At 38.4% G+C, this 25,522-nt stretch overlaps 1 pseudogene; it reads left to right on the top strand.

Moving 5' to 3' along the window:
- LOC148690527 (uncharacterized) overlaps positions 1–25,522 on the top strand; it is a 191,562-nt pseudogene that overhangs the window by 91,516 nt on the left and 74,524 nt on the right.

The raw sequence follows: 25,522 nt of genomic DNA on the forward strand, positions 1-25,522 counted from the left end.
TGCCTATCCAAAGGGCGTATTGGAAGATGTCTTAGTGCAGGTGAATAATTTGATCTTCCCGGCGGATTTCTATGTCCTTGAAATGGAGGAAACCACCCATGCTCCATCCTTGCCGATTCTTCTTGGGAGGCCATTCATGAAGACAGCCCGAACTAAGATAGACGTGTTTAAAGGCACTTTAACAATGGAATTCGATGGGGAAGTGATTGATTTTAATATTTCTGAAACTATGAGATTTCCTAAAGATGATCACTCATGTTTCTCTATTGATATTCTTGATTCTTTGGCGCAGGCACACCTTGATCAATTACATGGCGATGCACTTGAAATGGTCATTACAAATGGCATGGAAACGAAGGGTCACATGAATGGCACCATAGCAACCCACGGCATACAAATGAACAATTATGCCGTGGCCTTTGATGAAGATGTAATAGAGACCGTGGCAGCCCTAGAGTCATTGCCACGGCTCCAAGGTAAGTCCCCTAGTCCAATTTCCATTCCAATTTCAACTAATAAGTTGCTTTCTTCTATAGAACAACCACCTACCCTTGAGCTCAAACCGTTGCCAAATCACTTGAAGTATGTGTTTTTGGGAGAGCAAGACACATTGCCCGTCATTATAGCTTCATCACTCACGGAACAAGAGGAGGAGAAGTTGGTGAGGGTTCTCAAAGAGCACAAAACAGCCATTGGGTGGACTTTGGCCGATATCAAGGGCATAAGCCCTACCACGTGCATGCATCGAATTCTCATGGAAGAAGGCGCCAAACCATCAAGGGAAGCCCAACGTCGACTCAACCCACCAATGATGGAAGTAGTGAAGAAGGAAATCATCAAGTTACTAGATTGTGGCGTCATCTATCCCATCTCGGATAGTTGTTGGGTTTCACCGGTCCAAGTGGTTCCCAAAAAGTCCGGAGTCACTGTGGTGAAGAATGAAGAAGATGAACTTGTGCCTACACGCATTCAAACCGGTTGGAGGGTGTGCATTGACTATAGGAAGCTAAATGCCGCAACAAGGAAAGATCACTTCCTTTACCATTCATTGATCAAATGCTTGAAAGGTTAGCCGGTCATTCTTTTTATTGCTTTCTTGATGGTTATTCGGGTTACAATCAAATTGTCATAGCGCCGGATGATCAAGAAAAGACCACCTTTACTTGTCCATTTGGTACTTTTGCATATCGTCGTATGCCATTTGGTTTATGCAATGCACCGGCCACTTTCCAACGATGCATGGTAAGTATCTTCTCTGATTATGTTGAAAAGATAATTGAAGTATTTATGGACGATTTTAGTGTGTTTGGAGACTCATTTGATGCTTGTTTGCATAATCTCACTTTAATCTTGAAAAGATGCATGGAAACTAACCTTGTTTTGAATTGGGAAAAATGTCATTTTATGGTTAAACAAGGTATAGTTTTGGGTCATATCATCTCTGAAAAAGGAATTGAAGTTGATAAGTCTAAAATAGATCTTATACGTCACTTACCCTCTCCTACTTCGGTTAGAGAGGTCCGTTCTTTTCTTGGCCATGCAGGATTCTATAGACGATTTATCAAGGATTTTTCTAAAATTGCACAACCACTATGCCGTCTCCTACAAAAAGAAGTGGCGTTTGAATTCACTAAGGAGTGCACGGCATCATTCAACCAACTCAAGGAGTTGTTGACCACGGCACCCATTATTGTTCCCCCGGATTGGAGCCTCCCGTTCGAGCTTATGTGTGATGCGTCCGACTATGCTTTAGGAGCAGTTGTAGGACAAAGAAAGGACAAGAGGCCGCATGTCATCTACTACGCCTCACGGACGTTGAATGATGCTCAACTTAATTATTCCACAACCGAAAAAGAACTCTTGGCTATTGTATTTGCATTAGATAAGTTTAGATCATATCTTCTTGGTACTAAAGTAATTGTTTTCACTGACCATGCAGCCTTGAAGTATCTTCTCACCAAAAAGGAGGCTAAGCCAAGACTCATTCGTTGGATGCTCCTACTTCAAGAGTTCGATCTTGAAATCCGAGACAAGAAAGGGTGTGAAAACGTGGTGGCTGACCACCTAAGTAGAATGGTGCGTGAGGAAGAGTCCACCCCCATTTTAGAAACGTTTCCGGACGAGCAACTTCTGTCCATTGAGGTAAGAACCCCTTGGTATGCCGATTTGGTTAATTTCTTGGTGTCTAAGCAAGTTCCTAGTACCCTAAACAAGTTCCAACGTGATAAACTTGTTCATGATGCACGTTTTTATGTTTGGGATGATCCATATTTATGGAAATTCTGCCCAGATCAGATTGTGCGTAGATGTGTGCCCGAATCTGAATTTAATTCCATTCTTACATTCTGCCATACTTATGCATGTGGGGGACATTTTGGCACCCAAAGGACAGCCCTAAAGGTGTTACAATCTGGATTTTATTGGCCTACTCTCTTTAAAGATGCTAAAATGTTTTGTTTAACATGCGATAAGTGTTAAAGAACAGGTAACATAGGGCCTAAGGACCAAATGCCGCAACAATCTCTCTCCTTTGTGGAAATTTTTGATGTTTGGGGTATTGATTTCATGGGCCCCTTCCCTCCATCTTTTGGTTTCACTTATATCTTGCTAGCTGTCGATTATGTTTCCAAATGGGTGGAAGCCAAAGCCACCCGTACTAACGATTCTAAGGTTGTTGCAGATTTTGTGAAATCTAATATTTTTGCTAGGTTTGGGATGCCACGAGTTTTAATTAGTGATGGGGGTTCTCACTTTCGTAACCGCACCATTGAAGCTTTGCTCAAGAAGTACAACGTTACTCATAAGGTTTCCACACCTTATCACCCTCAAACTAATGGGCAAGCGGAGGTTTCAAATAGGGAGATCAAACAAGTCCTAGAGAAAACCGTGGGACCCTCAAGAAGAGATTGGAGTTTGCGCTTGGACGATGCATTGTGGGCCTATCGTACGGCATACAAAACTCCCCTTGGCATGTCACCTTTTCGGCTTATATATGGTAAGCCATGTCATTTGCCCGTTGAGTTAGAGCACAAGGCACATTGGGTTGTGAAAACCTTCAATTTGGACATAGACGCTGCTGGAGTTCATAGGAAGCTCCAATTAGATGAACTTGAGGAGATTAGGAACGAGGCTTACGAGAATGCTCGCATCTACAAGGACAAGACGAAGGCTTATCATGATAAGATGCTTCGTACCAAAACGTTCTCCAAGGGGCAGAAAGTGTTGCTTTTTGATTCAAGACTTCCGTTATTCCCTGGTAAGTTACGTTCTAAATGGATTGGACCTCTTGTTGTTACTAATGTTTTTCCTCATGGTGCAGTCCAAGTCCAAAGCTTAAAAAGTGGCCACGAGTTCAAGGTGAACGGAAATAGATTGAAGCCATACTATGAGAACTTTGTGGAGCATGTTGTGGAAGAGCTTCCCTTGGGTGCCGTGGGCTACAATCTGGAGTGATTGGGTTCTTCGTCCGGCTGTACGACGTTAAAGCAAGCGCTACTTGGGAGGCAACCCATGCATTCAACAAAGGAAGACCTAGAAAGCACTCCAATTCCAGATTTGCGTTCCTAAACTCTTCTCTTTGTTGCTACTTCGTTTCTGCCATGTTAGGTTGTTTAGTTGTTGTTTTGTTTGTTTGTTTGTTAATTGTGTGAGTCTATGCTTGAAACATTGAGGACAATGTTTGATTTAAGTGTGGGGAGGTAACTAAGTTTATTTGATGCAAATTCGTGGGATTTTATCACCCATAACTTCAAATGTTGTTCCTGATAGGAGCATATTCATGCGACTTAAATGGCTTGTTCTCGTGCATTTACGTTATGTTTCTTTAGTTATTTTAGTCCTTTATGCTTCTTTTGTGTGTTTTCAGGTTCTAAGGGCAAAGTATGCAAAAGGATGCCTTTTGGAGCAAATTAGAGATTGGAATGGATATCATATGCTTGGAGCCAAGAGGATGGACGAAATTGAAGGATTCCTCCTCCATTGCAGCCACATGCACATTCAATCATTCACACCAAAACCTTGCACATGCTTTCCCATTTCATTATTCGTTCACCTTGCAGCCACTCTACATGCATTTCTAGCTTTTCCTTTGCATACCCCCTTTAATCAACACATGCATCCACTCACCAAGAAATCATTCATTCCACATGCACCCAAAACACCACCAGAAATCATCATTGCCGTGGGTACCTATCCCATTTCAGATTGTCATTCCACTTCATTGCACATGCATCTTCATAATTCAACACATGCATTCATTATTTATTTACTTTGCATCCTTTAATTTAATCACATGCACATTCAAACAAACACAATCATTCCAGCCATACCTTGCATTTTCAGATTGTTCCTCCATCATTGCACCACAATGCAGCCACATGCACTTGTTCCTCTAACATTTCAGCCACTTGCACTCCCATTCTCTCCCAAAACCGTGCACATGCCTTCTCCTTGCATTTCCAGCCATTCCACATGCTATTTCAGCCACATGCACTCATAATCATTCAACCAACATGTGCACATGCAACCTAGCTGTCATGTTCCTCCCATTTCACCTATAAATACTCATTCATACACAATTCATTTCACAACAGAAATTGGTCCCTTGGGGCCGTGCCCTTCACAAGTCCATCCATTCCATTCATAAACACTCATCCATTGCAGAAATGTAGACCATCAAACTCCCTTGTGCCGTGCTCTCCCTTAGAATCCAAACACCATCCTTCCATATTCCACCACTCCTCTTCCATTCCTCCACCACTCCTGATAGGAGCATATTCATGCGACTTAAATGGCTTGTTCTCGTGCATTTACGTTATGTTTCTTTAGTTATTTTAGTCCTTTAAGCTATTTTCGTGTGTTTGTAGGTCCAAAGGGCTAAAGGAGCAAAAAGATGCATTTTGGAGACTTTTGGAGCACTTTTGGGCTAAGGATGGATAGCTTATGCTTGGCGCCAAAATGTTGGACGAAATTGAAGACCAAAGTGTTGGAACCTTGTTCCCTTTAGTTTTAGGACATTTAAACCTTTCCAATTCCCTTATCACATGCATTCATTATTCATTCCCTCACATGCTTCCATTACTTATCATCACCACTTATCACTTATCATAACCACTTATCATCATCACCTATCACTTATCACTTATCACTTATCACATATCATTCACCACATATCATTCACCACTTATCTTATCAACCACTTATCATATCATTCACTTATCTTATCAATCACTTATCATATCATACACTTAATTAATTAACCCACATGCATCCATCACCCAATACTTCCCTTGTGCCGTGCATACCCTCATTCTTTCATCATTTCAGCCACTTCATCATTCCATCAGATTTCACAACCTAAGTCACATGTGCATTCATCCACCTTTCTCCCAAAAAGCTTTGCACATGCATTCACTCACCACAAACAAGTCACATGCATTCATCAACATATCTAGCTGTCATTCACATGCATTCCATCTTTTAATTTAATCACATGCACATTCACCTTGCATTTGCAGAAAATCCACTTCATAACACATGCATCTTGGCAGATTTCACATGCACTCATGCACATTCACCTTAATCATTCACATAGCTTTAGTCCACATGCATTTCCACCTAGATTTTTACCTCACAACCACCAGAAATCAACCAAAACCGTGCATTCCCTTTCATTTCTGTCAAAGCACATGCATTTCCACCCTTTAATCACATGCACAAACAGCCACATGCATCTCCCATCACCATTTCAGATTTCCACCAAGTTCCTAGCTGTCATGTTCCCCCCATTTCACCTATAAATACTCATTCATTCATTCTCATTCATACACAATCCATTCACCACAGAAATAAGGCCTTTGTGCCAGAAATTCACCCATTCCATAAACTCATCCATTGCAGAAATGTAGACCATCAAACCACCCCCTTTGTGCCGTGAGTCTTCCCTACAAATCCAAACACCATCCTTCCATTCCTCCACCACTCCCCAAACCATTCACACCATCAAACTATCCTTAGACCTTGTGCTACAACGAAGAGGAAGAGAAGAGTGCCTAAACGTTCATACAATTCAAGTTTGAGTTGTTGGAATGTTTAGGTGTTTCTTTGATTTCAATGTTTAATTTCAATGCTCTTTGTTTTGTACGAATGAGGAATGGATGATAAGAGGGCCTAAACGTTCATACAATTCAAGTTTGAGTTGTTGGAATGTTTAGGTGTTTCTTTGATTCTCTTTGTTTTGTACCATGAGGAACTAAACTCCCCCTTGGTTGGGGGGTGATTCGAATATATGTTTATGCTTGCATTTTGATTTGATTACTTCTAATTGCGTTTCATAAGTTGTGATTCAATTTGTTTAACCGTTTTATTGATAACTTATTTATGTATGTTTATTGAGAGTGCACGCTTAATTTTCATGCATGAATATGACGCTAGAATATAAGTGAGTTTCACCTAATAGTTACGAACTTATATTCATAAGTAGTGGAGGTTGCTTATAAACAATCGCGTTAAACGAATTCTTGGCAAGAGTTTCATGCATTCATAGTAACGAATGCCTCGTCAACACTTATAATTTTCATAGAGCGTAATGATTCTTGCTTGTACCTCTTCTATGCATTCATGTTGAGGACTTGTGGGGAATGTTTTGAATTGTCGCATGCATCATCCAATTCAATAACGTTAGGAAGATTTGAAGGTTAATTAGTGCATCACGGTTAACTTGGGGTGTTGAGAATTCATGGTTTATTGAAATGCAATTGGAAATCATTTTATTATGCAAGTATAACATGTATGGAGATGAACCCCTTGGCTAGCATCCATCCATTCATTCCATTTCATCACATTCATATATACTATCTGTCTTAATTCGAATCTGTACATTTTATTTAATTTCGTATAAAACTCAATCCCCCTTTACTTTATTGTCCAATTTAGTAGAAAGTGTTTTAGTTTATGTTTATAAGTGTTTTGATTCATTTTGTTACATAATTTCGTCCAAATTCACCAAAGTGCTCAAAACTGCCCAGAAAGTGATTTTAAGGCAGTTTTGAGTGTTTTGGGTGATGTTTGAGTCTTTTGGTTTGTCTTAGTGTTTTAAAGTTTAGTTTTGCATTCTTTGAGTCTAGTATAGTGTTTCATATTGTTATTTTACGTTTTTGAGTCAAATCCAAGTGGTTAACAATCCCTCCTAATCCCCGGTCCAGAACGATCCCTACTTATACATATACTACAATTTGACGAAAAGAGGGTTTAATTTATGCGCGTATAATTCTCGCATCAACTCCCCAAACCATTCACACCATCAAACTATCCCTAGACCTTGTGCTACAACGACGAGGAAGAGAAGAGTGCCTAAACGTTCATACAATTCAAGTTTGAGTTGTTGGAATGTTTAGGTGTTTCTTTGATTTCAATGTTTAATTTCAATGCTCTTTGTTTTGTACGAATGAGGAATGGAAGATAAGAGGGCCTAAACGTTCATACAATTCAAGTTTGAGTTGTTGGAATGTTTAGGAGTTTCTTTGATTCTCTTTGTTTTGTACCATGAGGAACTAAACCCCCCTTGGTTAGGGGGTGATTCGAATATATGTTTATGCTTGCATTTTGATTTGAATACTTCTAATTGCGTTTCATAAGTTGTGGATTCAATTTGTTTAACCGTTTGATTGATAACTTATTTATGTATGTTTATTGAGAATGCGCGCTTAATTTTCATGCATGAATATGACGCTAGAATATAAGTAAGTTTCACCTAATCGTTATGAACTTATATTCACAAGTAGTGGAGGTTGCTTATAAACAATCGCGTTAAACAAATTCTTGGCATAAGTTTCATGCAATCCATAGTAACGAATGCCTCGTCAACACTTATAATTTTCATAGAGCGTAATGATTCTTGCTTGTATCTCTTCTATGCATTCATGTTGAGGACTTGTGGGGAATGTTTTGAATTGTTGTATGCGCTAACCCATCCAATTCAATAACGTTAGGAAGATTTGAAGGTTAATTAGTGCATCACGGTTAACCCGGGGTGTTGAGTTTCATGGTTTATTGAAATGCAATTGGAAATCATTTTATTATGCAAGTATAACATGTATGGAGATGAACCCCTTAGCCATTCTATCATCCATTCATTCCATTCCATCAAATTCGTTTTACAATCTGTTTAGTTTATTAACTTGTTTTGTTATTTCAATTCTCGTCAATTTAAAACCCCCCCTTTACTTTCTTGTTCTTTAGTGTTTAGAATTTGTTTAGTTTATGTTTTAAAGTGTTTTGATTCAATTTTATTTCCCAATTTCGTCCAAATTCACCAAAGTGCTCAAAACTGCCCAGAAAGTGATTTTAAGGCAGTTTTGAGTGTTTTGGGTGATGTTTGAGTCTTTTGGTTTGTTTTAATGTTTTAAGTGTTTAGTTTTACATTCTTTGAGTTAGTTTAGTGTTTTATATTGTGTTTTTACTTTCTTGAGTCAAGTTATTACTTAATTTCGTCCAAATTTGTGTTTGTGCTCAAATCTGCCCAGAAAGTGGTTTTTAGGCAGATTTGAGTGTGTTTGTGTTGTTTTGAGTCTTTTGGTTTGTCTTAGTGTTTTAAAGTTTAGTTTTGCATTCTTTGAGTCTAGTATAGTGTTTCATATTGTTATTTTACGTTTTTGAGTCAAATCCAAGTGGTTAACAATCCCTCCTAATCCCCGGTCCAGAACGATCCCTACTTGCACCTATACTACAATTGATAAAAAGAGGGTTTAATTTGTGTGCGTATAAATCTCGCATCAGTTCCTTGCTGTTTTAAGGTGTTTTTAAGTGTTTTTAGAGTGTTTTGAAGTGTTTTCATGCCTTTTGTTCAGAAAATCCGAAAATTTAAAAAAAAATTACAAAACAGTTTTGAAAAACCCAAAAAGAGTTGTTTTAAAGTTGTTTTTGTATGTTTGTTTGTGTCTTAGGTCACCTTCCAACACAATGATGAGGATTTGGTTTTTAATGTCATGACTATTAAAGAATGTTGTAAACATGGCTGGAAGTTGATTTATGCTTTGGTTTATGCTTGGTTATGGTTATAGCTTATGAATTCACATGTAATTACAAAGAGAAAATCAGTTTTTGTAACATGCTTGAAGGAAGAAACTCAAACTAAAGCTACATCCTTGAGAGACTTGAGCCTATAACGTTCTTTGGAGAGTATAATCTGTGATTTTTTGTTTTCTTAAGTCGATGCATGATCTCATTATTCTTTGCTTGGCTGCTACTTGGAATGCATGTCATTATAGTTCCAAATACTAGAACTCATGCCCATTTCATTCAAAGCATGATATTGATTGCATAACATACAATAAGATGAAGTTGTTAGTCAAGCCAAAGCCAAAAAGCCTATCCCTTTTCACATGTATTGTAGGATTACCCCTTTTTGAGCCTTTTCAAGCTTATTTTCTTTGTTAGCCACATTATCCTTACCTAGCCTAGATTAGGACTTTCCATACCCTTGTTCTTAAAGGATAGTGAAGCATGACTTAGAATGAACTCCTTTTGATCAATATATTGCAGAAAATAAGTGTGGGGGGAAGATAATAGGGCACGGCCAAAGAATGAAATAAAGAAAAAAAAAGAAAAAAGAAAAAAATTCGTGGAAAAATAAAAAAGAAAATAGAAAAGTGTTGAAAAGAAAGAAAAAGAGTTGAAAAATAAGTGAGAATGATCTCACAAGTATTGGTTATTGAAGGAAGGGTCCAAAAGAGTGAATTTGACCCTAGTTGTTGCATGAATCTTCCCTTGTGTTTAAAAGTTGATTTCTGCCATTTAAAGTGAGTTTAAGTGTCAATTTCATTACTTCGCTTCCTATTACTTTAAGAACCTTTGTTTTGCTTTACCTTTCTTTGTTAAACCATTACCCTTAGCCCCGTTACAACCCTCAACTTCTATCTTGATGTTATGTGTTCAATTTGTGGAGTTTGAATTTGGTATGAGCATATGGAATCACTGGTTCTCATTCTAAGTAGTAGCATTTCATTCATGAGATCATATTCATGTCATTGTCATAAATCCAGAAAATGCTTTCTTTGATATAACATATGTGAGTGTTAGAATTCATATTTTCATCAATCTCCTCACATATATCTAGTGTAGGGTGTGGAGTTAGAGAATCTGTGTGAAAATTGAGTGCATTCTAGTAAGGAATTGAGGGAATTCTCTAAGGCATGTTACTACATTCAAAATGTTGTTTTAATTGATTAAATGTGAAATAATAAGTGGTAACTATGATTAAGTGTTTGTTGAAGTGTAAAGTAAGCTAAATGTCGTGGGAATGATGTTCTATATTGTGTCATGTTCGTTTGAAATCCCTGAGATACATGTGGGAAGGTTTAGAATGTGTTTTGGTTTGTTTTTAGTTTCTTTCGTTTTGTTTTGCTCGAGGACTAGCAAAAGCTAAGTGTGGGGGAATTTGATAGGAGCATATTCATGCGACTTAAATGGCTTGTTCTCGTGCATTTACGTTATGTTTCTTTAGTTATTTTAGTCCTTTATGCCATTTTCGTGTGTTTCTAGGTTCATATGGCTAAGGAAGCAAAAAGGTGCATTTTGGAGCATTTTGGAGCAAAATTGGGCTTGGAATGGATAGCTTATGTTTGGAGCCAAGGTGTTGGACGAAATTGAGGCACTTTAGGACACAAAACAATGGCCCTAGCCCAATTAGATAACCTTGCCATGGCTTATCCCTTCTCCCCTTCCCTTGCCATGCAAACCACCCTATTTTAGGCCCATTCTATGTACTTAAACCTTAGCCCTTTAACCTTGCAGCCATATCCCCTCTTTTATCCACATGCATTCATAATCATTCATAATCATTCACCACCAATTCAGCCACATGCACTTGTTCTTTCATCATTGCACCACCATCCTTTACCATTGCAGCCACATGCACTTCCCCCTTTACCATTGCAGCCACATGCACTTCCCCCTTCATCATTTCAGCCACCAAACACCCACATGCACTCCCACTCCAGATTTTCAGCCATCCCAATTCATCATTGCACATCAACACATTCTATCATTTCCACATGCATTCCCCTTACAATTTCAGCCACTCCACATGCATTTCCAGCTTTCCACCAAGTTCCTAGCTGTCATGTTCCCTCTTTTCACCTATAAATAAGCATCCATTGCAGCCACAAATCACTAACTCTTCCATATTCAGAAAACCATCTCATATACACATTCATTCACGCTAGAAATTCATTCCCTCTCTCTAACACTGCCATACTTCACCATTCTTCATATTTTCTGCCCAAAAACACTCCTTGCCTTCCCCTACATCCATCCCTACCCTAAACACATCATTCTACATCATCCATAACCCCCAAAACTCACCAAAACCCCTTGTGCCGCAACAACAAAGAGGAGGAGAAGAGGCCTAAACGTTCATACAATTCAAGTTTGAGTTGTTGGAATTTTTAGGTGTACTTCCTTTCCTTGATTTCAATGTTTACTTTGTTATTACTCTCTAAGTTTGTTGTAATCATGAGTGGCTAAACCCCTAATTAGTTAGGGGAAAGTTTGAAGCCATGAACATGTTTGAAATATGAATTGATTTCTTCCAATTGTGATTTGTTAAGTTGTGATTGTAATTCAATTATCATGTTTATTAAAAACTTGTTTTTGTATGTTGATTAGGGATGCATACTTAGTCTTCATGCATAAACTCGATGCTAGTTTATAAACGAGTTTCACCTAATCGTCACAAGTTTATAAACATGAGTAGTGAAGGTTGCTAGTCACAACCGCGTTAATTGAATTCTTGGCAAGAGTATCATGCATTCATAGTTACAATTGCCTCATCAACACTTATAATTTTCATAGAGCATCATGATCTCTCATTGTATCTCTTCTATGCATTCATGTTGAGAACCATTGGAGAATGATTTGAATTGTCGCATGCGTCATCCAATTCAATAACATAAGGAAAATTTGAGAGTTAATTAGTGCATCACGGTTAACTTGGGGTGTTGAGCATCATAGTTAATGAAAAGCAATTGGAGAATCGATTCATATACAAATGTGTCATGTGTGGAGAATGGACCTCTAACTAATCCATCCATTATCTTGTTTTTAAGAAATTCGTTTTTACAATCTGCCTAGTTTGTTATCTTGTTTCGTTATTTCAAATCTCATCAAGACAAAATCCCCCTTTACTTTAGTGTCCAATTTAGTTAGAAAGTGTCTTAGTTTGTGTTTATAAGTGTTTTGATTCAATTTATTACACAAATTCGTCCAAATTCACCAAAGTGCTCAAAACTGCCCAGAAAGTGTTTTTAATGCAGTTTTGAGTGTTTTGGGTGATGTTTGAGCCTTTTGGTTTGTTTTAGTGTTTTAGGCGTTTAGTTTCGCATTCTTTGAGTCTAGTTGAGTGTTTTAAACTTTATTTTACGTTTTTAAGTCAGTTTCCAAGTGATTTGCAATCCCTCCTAATCCCCGGTTAAGAACGATCCCTACTTACATACTTACTACAATTGATAAAAAGAGGGTATAATTTGTGTGCGTATAAATCTCGCATCAGGTGGCTGCCCTAGGGGCATTGCCACAACATCCTAGTAAGTCTCCAATCCCAATTCCAATTCCCATTTCAACTAATAGGTTGTTACCTTCTTTGGTGCAGGTTCCAAATCGATTTCAAGGTGGTGGGAGCGTCTACATGGACTATAGGAACCAAAACATCACGATCAGGGAGGATCACTATCCCCTCCCATTCATTGAGCCATACTATGAGAACTTTGAAGAGCATGTCGTGGATGGTGCAAGCTTCCATGCCGTGGGCCCAAATGAAGCTTAAGAGGAAGGATCGTCCGGCTGGAAGACATTAAAGCAAGTGCTTCTTGGGAGGCAACCCATGCAAATAAAGAAGAACTAGGAAGCTCAATGATAGGAGCATATTCATGCGACTTAAATGGCTTGTTCTCGTGCATTTACGTTATGTTTCTCTAGTTATTTTAGTCCTTTATGCTTCTTTTGTGTGTTTTCAGGTTCTAAGGGCAAGGTATGCAAAAGGATGCCTTTTGGAGCCTTTTGGAGCAAATTAGAGATTGGAATGGATATCATATGCTTGGAGCCAAGAGGATGGACGAAATTAAAGACTTGAAGTAGGAAAGTTAAATCCTAAAAGACCTCATGTTTAAGCATCATTGAAGACTCCTACGCATTTTAGAACACAAAAACAACATTCCTTGCAACCTTAGGACATTGTCGTGTGTTTCCTTGTGTCTCCCTTCCTTGCCATGCAAGGAAGGGCTTTGTTCCCTATTTTAAACACTTAAAGCATTCACTTATCATATCATTCACTTATCATATCATTCACTTATTATAAGCATTCACTTATCATATCATTCACTTATCAAACCATTCACTTATCACTTCCATTCACTTATCACTTATCACTTCCATTCACTTATCACTCACCACATATCATTCATTTATCACTTAACATATCATTCATTTATCACTTAATACATCATTCACTTATCACTTATCATACTCATAATCATCTACACATTTCAACCATTTAAACATATGCATTTCAACTCACATGCATCATCATCATGCAACCAACCTTGCCACATGCTTTCCAAGCTTTCCCCCTTCATCATTAAGCCACATTCACTCCCATTTCTCTCCCCTTAACAGCCCTAAACCGTGCATAATTAAAGGACACCATTCAACACACACATGCACCAAAAGACAACATTGGCATGCATCACATGCATTTCCAACACTTCCCCCTTTGTGCCATGCCTTCCCTTCCACTTTCCAACCACATTCTTTCAATTCCCACTTCATCATTACACCACCTAAGCCACATGCACTCCCATTCTTTAATTCAGCCACTTAATCATTCAACCACAAAACAATCACACAACACACCAACACACATGCATCCTGAAATTCTTTTCCGTGCAATCACATGCATTTCCCTTGACATTTTCAGCCATCACACTTCATCATTACACCACCATTCACTCTTTAACCCACACACACTTCACACAAACAACATTCACATGCATTTCCAACACAAAACACACTCAAAACCGTGGCCACCTTTGCATTTCAGCATTCCCATTTGCATTTTCAGATTTCCAGCTTTCCAACCTAGCCACATTCACATGCATTCACTCATAATCATTCACCAAACTTGCAGCCACATTTCCACCCACCTCCTAGCTGTCATGTTCCCTCCATTACTCCTATAAATACCCTCGCATTCATTCATTCAAGGATCATTCATTCACACCTCAAGTCATTCATTTCATTCATTCACACTTCAATCAATTCTTCCATCTCAGAAATGTAGACATCACACCACTTGTGCCGTGCCCTCCCTTACAATCCAAACACCATCCTTCCATCTCCACCACTCCTCTTCCATTCCTCCACCACTCCCCAAACCATTCACACCATCAAACTATCCTTAGACCTTGTGCTACAACGAAGAGGAAGAGAAGAGTGCCTAAACGTTCATACAATTCAAGTATGAGTTGTTGGAATGTTTAGGTGTTTCTTTGATTTCTATGTTTAATTTCAATACTCTTTGTTTTGTACGAATGAGGCATGGAAGAGAAGAGTGCCTAAACGTTCATACAATTCAAGTATGAGTTGTTGGAATGTTTAGGTGTTTCTTTGATTCTCTTTGTTTTGTATCATGAGGAACTAAACCCCCCTTGGATAGGGGGGGATTTGAAATATATGTTTATGCTTGCGTTTTGATTTGATTACTTCTAATTGCGTTCCATAAGTTGTGGATTCAATTTGTTTAACTATTTGATTGATAACTTATTTATGTATGTTTATTGAGAGTGCACACTTAATTTTCATGCATGAATTTGACGCTAGAATATAAGTGAGTTTCACCTAATAGTTACGAACTTATATTCACAAGTAGTGGAGGTTGCTTATAAACAATCGCGTTAAACGAATTCTTGGCATAAGTTTCATGCGTATTCCATAGTAACGAATGCCTCGTCAACACTTATAGTTTTCATAGAGCGTAATGATTCTTGCTTGTATCTCTATTATGCAATCATGTAGGGGACTTGTGGGGAATGTTTTGAATTGTTGTATGCGCTAACCCATCCAATTCAATAACGTTAGGAAGATTTGAAGGTTAATTAGTGCATCACGGTTAACTTGGGGTGTTGAGAATTCATGGTTTATTGAAATGCAATTGTAAATCATTTTATTATGCAAGTGTAACATGTGTGGAGAAGAACCTTCTAGCTAGCATTCATCCATTCATTTTCATCGCATTCATATTTACATTCTGTCTAGTTTATTAAACTTGTTTCGTTATTTCAATTTTCGTCAAATTAAAATCCCCCTTTACTTTATTGTCTAATTTAGTTAGAAATCAATTTAGTTTGTGTTTTTAAAGCATTTTGAGTCATTTTGTTACACAAATTCGTCCAAATTTGTGTTTGTGCTCAAATCTGCCCAGAAAGTGGTTTTTAGGCAGATTTGAGTGTGTTTGTGTTGTTTTGAGTCTTTTGGTTTGTTTTAGTGTTTTAAAGTTTAGTTTTGCATTCTTTGAGTCTAGTATAGTGTTTTATATTGTTATTTTACGTTTGAATCAAGCCATAATCTTAAATTCGTCCAACATTGGGTTTAAGGTCAGAAACTGCCTAGTTAGTGTTTTTAGGCAGTTTTGAGTCTTTTGAACTTGTTTTGAGTCCTTTGAGTCTTTGTGAACGTTTTTAACTTTGTTTTTATGTTTTTGAGTCAAATCCAAGTGATTAACAATCCCTCCTAATCCCCGGTCCAGAACGATCCCTACTTGCACCTATTCATTTTATTTCCCAATTTCGTCCAAATTCACCAAAGTGCTCAAAACTGCCCAGAAAGTGATTTTAAGGCAGTTTTGAGTGTTTTGGGTGATGTTTGAGTCTTTTGGTTTGTTTTAGTGTTTCAAGCATTTAGTTTTACATTCTTTGAGTTAGTTTAGTGTTTTATATTGTGTTTTTACGTTCTTGAGTCAAGTTGTTACACAAATTCGTCCAAATTTGTGTTTGTGCTCAAATCTGCCCAGAAAGTGGTTTTTAGGCAGATTTGAGTGTGTTTGTGTAGTTTTGAGTCTTTTGAACTTGTTTTGAGTCCTTTGAGTCTTTGTGAACGTTTTTAACTTTGTTTCTATGTTTTTGAGTCAAATCCAAGTGATTAACAATCCCTCCTAATCCCCGGTCCAGAACGATCCCTACTTGCACCTATACTACAAATGATAAAAAGAGGGTTAATTTGTGTGCGTATAAATCTCGCATCAAATTTTGGCGCCGTTGCCGGGGATTAGAAAATTTGCTAATCCCTTGGATTGTTTTATTTTCGTTTGTTCTTTTTATTTTATTCCAGATTCTTAATCTTGTTTTTTTTCTTGTTTTAGGTACTAGTTTATGACTCGGAGTTCTCATCCGATTCGTGAACATATTCTGGAGTGATTGGGTTCTTCGTCCGGCTGCAAGACGTAAAAGAAAGCGCTACTTGGGAGGCAACCCAATGCACTGAGAAAAAAAAAAAAAAATTTTTTTTTCATATATTAAAAAAAATATATATACTAAACATGGAGAAAGATGGTGCTTCACAAAGGTTGTTTACGTGAAGCCCCACTACGAGGCGTCGAAGCGGAAGGCATTGAAGCGGAAGGCATTGAAGCGGAAGGCATCGGAGCGGAAGGCATCGGAGCGGAAGGCATCGGAGCGGGAGGCATCGGAGCTAGAGCATTCCAGGCCTCAATACTTGGCCAAGCGCTGGATGAGCCAGGAAAAAGGTGCCTCTGGAGGAAAGACGAAAACCTTTGACGGTCACTGTGAATCCGACCTTCAGACTCTTGCAGCTCATCAAGCTTCCTCTTCATGCCCGTCGAATAGTTGTTGGCAAGCACGTGCAAACTTCTATTCTCGTACTTAAGCTGCTGGATCTCTTGCTTAAGACTCTCCACCTCTGCCATCAATGATTCCACCTGACGGGAGCGGGCAAGCAGGCGTTGGTCCATGTTGGACACAGAACTCGCACACTGAACACTAAGTGCGAGCGACTCTTGAACGGCCAACTCATCGGACCGTCCTGACAGCAGCCTACTATCTTTTGGAGTGAGGAGGTTCCTACCTACTATTGTAGCTGTTGTGGCGTCCTGCATCACGGAGTCTTCACCTGAAAGAGGACCGTTAGAAGATAAGAAAGAAGGGCGCCATACGTTACCTTGACGCGGCGCGCCCGTATCACTGCTAAGGCTCAATTCCAAGCTAAGGTTCGATGAGTTTGCCATTTTTCAAAAGTGTTCAAAGAGAAGGGATGGAGTTAAATTTCAAAGGCCCGGAGTCGATTTTCAAGAATGGGAAATCTTCAGAGTGTGTTTGTTGTGGTGATCGATAGCTCAATAAAAAAGCCAAGGCGACGCGTCCACCAATTCAAAAAGCCGGAATTTCCGGCGTAATTTAGGCGACGCTTTCTCGGCTTTTCAGAAGACGCGTTCAACTTTGTCAAAAGATTTCTTCTTTTCAGACAACACGTGGAGGCCATCATCGCAACTACACATCTTTAGCCGACAAGCGCAAAGTTCGGCGACGCTTTCTCTGCTTTTCAGAAAACGCGTGCAGCTTTGTCAAAAGGAGCCGCATCCGCACTACCACGTGTCGTTCAGAAAGCAAAGGGGCGTCGTTCAGAAATCGAAGGGGCGCCTGCTCAGAAATCGAAGAGGCGTCGTTCTGATATCGAAGAGACATTTGTCGACAAGGGTAAAAGAATAGTACCACCATTTGATATTATCTCTATATATGTCGACCTTCGTCTTTTATGGCAAGGCAAACCTGAAGAACCATGCCCAACTCTCTCTCACCTCTGAGGGCGCACTCCCAGCAAAGCCTTTCGAAATACTCAATTCTTTCTTCTTCCCCAAAGATGATACCAGATGCCTGGAGTACAGATGACCCAGGAGGAAACGGCAGATTGAAGTATGCTGATTCATTCACCGCTTCTTCAAAAGCAAAGGTATCTCATATCATCAAGGTCAAAAGCAAAAGTATCTCATATCATGCTCTTTCCCTGTCTTTTTCTTTGTCCTTGTTCTTACTCGCATGGCAAAGTAAAAGAAGCAATCAGCCGGCACTTGGAGTCAGTCTTCCGATCTGGAGCCAACTGCCTGGAATCTATTCCTAATTGCTTACCTAGCGTTGCTCTCGAGTAGTCATCTTCAACGGTTGATACACTTCCAAAGAAGGGACCACTTCTGCAAAGGGGAGCGAGTAAGGCAAGTGAAAATGATACATTGAAGCATGTGGAGACAAACTTAGGCTGAGTTATCCTCCAACTCTTTTCAATACGAATTGGAAAGATTGAACAAAGAAACAGACCAAAGGGGTAAGCTCAGACCTTCGGGGAAGACCAAAAGAATCCTCCAGCCCAGTAGCACAAAGGAAAATCAACAAGTGGAGGAGACCAAAAGAATCCTGCTGCCCAGTTCAATAGTAGCACAAAGGAAAATCAATGATGGGCGGAAACCAGTTCAAGAGTAAGCCTGTGGAGTCACTATGATCAAAGCCTCAATGCAATTACCAAGGAGAAGAGGGAATTTACACTCCATAACCAGATTTGCGTCCCTAAACTCTTCTCTTTGTTGATTACATTCTGCCATGTTTAGTATGTTTAGTTGTTTTTTGTGTGTTTACTTATGTTTTGTGTGAATCTATGCTTAAAACATTGAGGACAATGTTTGATTTAAGTGTGGGGGGGTAACTAATGTTGTTAATGCAAATTCGTGGGATTTTATCACCCATAACTTCAAATGTTGTTCCTTGCTGTTTTAAGGTGTTTTTAAATTGTTTTAGAGTGTTTTAGTGTGTTTTGTTTTATAACTCCGAAAATCACATAAAAATTTGAAAAAAAATGTTTTGAAAAGCCTAAAAAGAGTGTTTTGAGTCGTTTTTGTGTGTTTGTGTCTTACGGTACCTTCCAACACAATGATAAGGATTTGGTTTATAATTGCATGACGGTTAAAAAGAGTTATTAACATAGAGAAAAGTTTGATTTACTCTTGGTATATGCTTGGTTATGGTTATAATGTATGACTTCACATGCAATCGTAAAAGAAAAAATTCGTTTTTGTAACATGCTTGAAGGAAGGAACTCAAACAAACGCTACAACCCTGTGAGACTCGAGCCATTACCTTCTTTGGAGAGTTATTTTCTGTGATTCTTTGTTTTCTAAAGTTGTTGCATGATCTCATTATTCCTTGCTTGGTTGCTACTTAGAATGAAATTGTATCATGATAGAACTAAATGCTAGAACTTATATCCGTTTCATTCAAAGCATGACATTGAAATTCATAACATATATCAAGATGAAGTTGTGTAGTTGCCACCATAACCAAATAGCCTTACTTCCCATATTTCGTATTTATTGTAAGTTTTAACCCCGTTGAGCCTCGTTTAGCCTTTATTCTTTGTTAACCCACATCAACCCTTACCTAGCCTAGAGTAGGACTTTCCTATACCCTTGTTCTTAAAGTATAGTGAGCATGACTTAAATGAATTCCTTTTGAGTACATTATGCAAGAAAATGAGTGTGGGGGAGTAAAAGTTTGTTCTTACGTTTATATGTATGTTTTGAGATTCAAAAGAAAAAGAAGAAGAAAAGAAAAAAAAAATGAGTGAAAATAAGTAAGAATGAACTCACGAGCGTTGATGGTTGAAGAAAGGGTCCAAAAAGTTGAATATGGCCCTAAGTTTTGTGTGACTTTCCCTTGGGTGTTCAAAGTTGATTTTTGCGTTCTAAAAGGAATTCTAAGTGCCTAATTCAAATACTTTGCTCACTATTGCTTTAAGAACTTTTGTTTATCCCTATCCTTCTTTGTTAGCCACACACCCCAAGCCCCGTTACAACCCTTTGACTTCTATCTTGAGTGTTATGTGTTTCAAAATGTGGAGTTTGGAATTGATATGAGCTTATGGAATCACTGGTTCTCATTCTAAGTAGTAGCATTCCATTCATGAGATCATATTCATGTCATTATCGTAAATCCAGAAAATGCTTTCTTTGATATAACATATGTGAGTGTTAGAATTCATATTTACATCAATCTTCTCACATATAACTAGTGTAGGGTGTGTAGTCAGAAAATCTGTGTGAAAAACGAGTGCATATCTTGTAAGGATTTGAGCAAATTCTCTAAGGCATGTTACTTCATTCAAAACATGGTTTTAAATGCTTAATTATGAAATAGTATGTGGTGACTATGATTAAGAATGTATTCAAGTGTGAAGATGACTAAAATCTATGGGACTAATGATTTTTAACTTGTCATGTGCATTGGAAATCCGTGAGACGATTGTTGGAAGGTTTAGGTTGTGTTTTTCTTGTTTAGTGTCGTTTTGTTTTTGGTTTCTTTTGTTTTGTTTTGCTCGAGGACTAGCAAAAGATAAGTGTGGGGGTATTTGATAGGAGCATATTCATGCGACTTAAATGGCTTGTTCTCGTGCATTTACGTTATGTTTCTTTAGTTATTTTAGTACTTTAAGCTATTTTCGTGTGTTTGTAGGTCTAAAGGGCTAAAGGAGCAAAAAGATGCATTTTGGAGACTTTTGGAGCACTTTTGGGCTAAGGATGGATAGCTTATGCTTGGAGCCAAAGTGTTGGACGAAAATTGAAGACCTAATTGAAGACCAAAGTGTTGGAACCTTGTTTCCTTTAGTTTTAGGACATTTAAACCTTTCCTAATCCCAATCATGCCATGCATAACACACATCCATTCTAACACATTGTCATTGCACATGCATTTCCTTCATTAATTAACCCACATGCTCCCATTACTTATCATAACCACTTATCACATCATAACCACATATCATATCACTTATCACTTATCACTTATCATCATCACTTTAGCTTTAATTCACATGCACATTCACTCACCACAAACATTGCACATGCATACCTATTCCACAAATCAGCCACACATTCACACCTTTCTCCCTAAAACCGTGCACATGCTATCACCATGCATCCACATGCACTTGTTCCCCTTTCATCATTCCATCCACTCATTCATCAAACCACTCCCATCCATTTCATCATTGCAAACATTCAAACAAACACCACACAATGCCGTGGCTCCTATCCCATTTCCAGATTTCCCCTTTGCATTTCCCCTTCATAAATCAGCCACATGCACTTTAATCATTCAATCACACCAACACACATTCAATCTCCAACCTTTGCCGTGCATTACTCTTCAGATTTCCAACATATTCACATGCATTCATCATCATTCTACCTTGCATTTCACATGCATTCCATCTTTTAATTTAATTACATGCACATTCACCTTGCCTTTGCAGAAAATCCACTTCATAACACATGCATCTTGGCAGATTTCACATGCACTCATGCACATTCACCTTAATCATTCACATAGCTTTAATCCACATGCATTTCCACCTAGATTTCCACCTCACAACCACCAGAAATCAACCAAAACCGTGCATTCCCTTTCATTTCTGTCAAAGCACATGCATTTCCACCCTTTAATCACATGCACAAACAGCCACATGCATCTCCCATCACCATTTCAGATTTCCACCAAGTTCCTAGCTGTCATGTTCCCCCCATTTCACCTATAAATACTCATTCATTCATTCACAATTCATTTCACAACAGAAATTGGTCCCTTGGGGCCGTGCCCTTCACAAAGTCCATCCATTCCATTCAAACACTCATCCATTGCAGAAATGTAGACATCAAACCACCATTGTGCCGTGCCTTCCCCTACAAATCCAAACACCATCCTTCCATTCCTTCACCACTACCCAAACCATTCACACCATCAAACTATCCCTAGACCTTGTGCTACAACGAAGAGGAAGATAAGAGTGCCTAAACGTTCATACAATTCAAGTTTGAGTTGTTGGAATGTTTAGGTGTTTCTTTGATTTCTATGTTTAATTTCAATACTCTATGTTTTGTACGAATGAGGCATGGAAGAGAAGAGTGCCTAAACGTTCATACAATTCAAGTTTGAGTTGTTGGAATGTTTAGGTGTTTATTTGATTCTCTTTGTTTTGTATCATAAGGAACTAAACCCCCCTTGGCTAGGGGGTAATTTGAAATATATGTTTATGCTTGCGTTTTGATTTGATTACTTCTAATTTCGTTTCATAAGTTGTGATTCAATTTGTTTAACTATTTGATTGATAACTTATTTATGTATGTTTATTAAGAGTGCACACTTAATTTTCATGCATGAATATGATGCTAGAATATAAGTGAGTTTCACCTAATAGTTACGAACTTATATTCACAAGTAGTGGAGGTTGCTTATAAACAATCGCGTTAAATGAATTCTTGGCAAGAGTATCATGCATTCATAGTTACAATTGCCTCGTCAATACTTATAATTTTCATAGAGCGTAATGATTCTTGCTTGTATCTCTATTATGCAATCATGTAGGGGACTTGTGGGGAATGTTTTGAATTGTTGTATGCGCTAACCCATCCAATTCAATAACGTTAGGAAGATTTGAAGGTTAATTAGTGCATCACGGTTAACTTGGGGTGTTGAGAATTAATGATTTATTGAAACGCAATTGGAAATCATTTTATTATACAAGTGTAACATATGTGAAGATGAAGCTAAGTGTGGGGGAATTTGATAGGAGCATATTTATGCTACTTAGTTATGTTGTTTCCTTGCATTTATGAAGTTAATTACTATTTATTTCAGTCTTTTAAGTTATTTTCGTATGTTTTTAGGTCCTAATGGCAAAAGGAGCAAGAAAGTGCATTTTGAGGCTATTTGGAGCATTTTTGGGCATGGATTGGATAGCTTAACCATGGAGTAAAGAGGATGGACGAAATTGAAGTCAAGAAGAGCTAGGAAATGCTACAAATCTGGTGGAAGAAGTCCTAATGCAATGAAGATAAGGAAGAAGCAAGAAACAAGGAACCTTATCCAACCTTATCCAACCTTATCTTATCCTATCCTAACTCCAACATTATCCTATTCTATCCTATCCAAATCAGGTTAGGACTTACACCTAGCTAATTAGAGGGAATTAAGTACACATTTAAATACCTAAATCAGTTTCTAGAAGCCTTATCCACTCAAATGCCGCAAGAACACCATTCCTTGTAGGTTTAGGAATTGCAATCCTTCTCCTACACAAATATCATGTATCCTCGGCCCTTTAGGTTTAGGAATCTGCCCTAAACCACCCCTTCTAGAAGTCTAAATTCTGCCAAAAAATACCTAGTTTCTAGAAGCCCTTAATTTCTGGCGAAAATTCCCTATCCCTTTCCCTTTTGGTTTCTACAAAGACTTAACCCTTTTTCCATGGGATTGTGCAATCCTTGTCCTTCACTAAGTGTGCATAATTAGCCTATATAAACAGCCAATGCCTCACCATTTAATCCATCCACTCACACATTCATTCATTCATACTTTCATCCATCAAACACCACAATCCATTCTACACCACCCTAGTGCCGCAAGCAAGGAAGCAAGGAGAGGAGGACTTGTGCAATCTGCCATCCAAGGAGGGTTCGAAATCTGCCATTGGAGTGTGGAGAGTTTCTAGGTGTATTCTATCCTTAGTCTTAGTTCAATGTTTAAATTTAATTATCTTTGTTTTGCGAACATGAGGAACTAACTTCTTTTTAGTTAGAGGAGAATTTGAAGCCATGATTATATGTTTTATATGAATTGATTACGTCCGGTTATTATTTCTTAAGGCATGAATGTGATTTGCTTATCTAAGTTATTAAAACTGGTTTATGTATGTGGGTTGGGGGTTAATACTTAATTTGCATGCATAAACTTGATGCTAGAGTATAGGGGGGTTTCACGTAATTGTTATTCACTTATATTCAAAAGTAGTGGAGGTTGCTAGTCACAATCCCGTTAAGTAAATCCTTGGTATGAGTCTCATGTGTTTCATAGTGATGAATGCCTTGTCAATGCTTATAGTTTTCACAAAACTTAATGACTTTTGATATGTATCTTTGTTATGCGTCTCATATAAAGAACTTGAAAAAGATAATTTGGTTTAGATGCGTATTCCATCTAATTCAATGAAATAAGGAAAACTTGAGGGTTAGTTGTGCGATGCAACTAATTTGGGGCGTTGTCATTCATAGTCTAAAGGAATAATAACTGGACATTGGTTTGTATGCATATATCATGTGTGGAGAAGGACCCTCTAACTAGCCTTTTACCCATTTATTTTACCTAAATTCGTTTTTCAAAAGTGTTTTCTACTAAGTTTTTGTTTTGAGTCTAAAATTCGTCAAAAACAATCCCCATGTTATTTAGTCTTCATATTTGAGTCAAAACTTGTTTTCCTTGAGTCTTTTGAGTCTAGTCAAGTCCTATTTTCGTCCAAAACCTTTATTGAGTCTAAAAGTGAGTCTTTTTGAGTATTGGTTGCTGTTTTAAGTGTCTAAAGTTAGTTTTGAGTCCATAGAGTCTAGTTTAGTGTTTTTGAGTCTTATTTACATAGATTAGCATCCCTAGTTAATCCCCGGTCTAGAACGATCCCTACTTACATCTCTACTACAATGTCACAAATAGGGTTTAATTTGTGTGTCAAGTTAATTTTCACATCAGATTCCGAATCTGAAATTGAAGAAGAAGAAAGCATGGCGGCGGACAATAGAACAATCAAAGAACTTTCGGCCTCGGGACTAGACAATGCCGTACCTTTGTGCATTCAATATCCTATGGCTGCCCAAGGCAAGACCGATGAGTTCGAATTGAAGTCTAGCTTGTTGCATCACATTCCCAAATACCATGGGTTGTCCATGGAAGATCCAAACAAGCATCTTAAGGAGTTTGAAGTGGTATGTTCGAGTATGACACCCATTAATGTCGATGGAAACATTTTGAAGATGAAGGCCTTTCCATTCTCTCTTCTAGAAAAGGCTAAAGATTGGCTATACGAATTGGCACCCGGAACCGTCACTTCTTGGGAAAGCATGAAGCGGGCATTCTTAGAGAAATTCTTCCCAACTTCACGAGTGATTCTTTTGAGGAAGAAAATAAGTGGCATTCAACAAAGCCACGGGGAGTCTTTTCCAGCATATTATGAGCGTTTCAAAGCCCTTGTTGCATCTTGCCCACAACATCAAATGAAGGAAGAACTTTTAATTCAATATTTCTACGAGGGGCTTCTTCCAATAGAGAGACAAATGCTAGATGCCTCGGCGGGAGGCGCTTTGGTTGACAAAACACCCATGGCGGCCAAGGTTTTAATTGCAAATAGAGCGTTGAATGCACAACAATATGAAGGTGTTGGTCAAAGAGACACCCCACGGCATCAAGTGAATGAGGTAAGTTCCCAATCCGACATTCAATCTCAATTAGCTAATCTTACTTCTATTATGTCTCAGATGGCCGAAGGAATGAGGATACAAGGACCAAGTGTATGTGGCGTATGTTCTATCCAAGGACATCATTCGGACATGTGCCCTCAATTGATTGAGAATGGGGGATGGGAAAGTGCAAATGCC

Source organism: Pyrus communis, chromosome 15 (assembly GCF_041283825.1).
Source record: "Pyrus communis isolate YQ-2024b chromosome 15, ASM4128382v1, whole genome shotgun sequence".
In the NCBI taxonomy this organism is placed as follows: Eukaryota; Viridiplantae; Streptophyta; class Magnoliopsida; order Rosales; family Rosaceae; genus Pyrus; species Pyrus communis.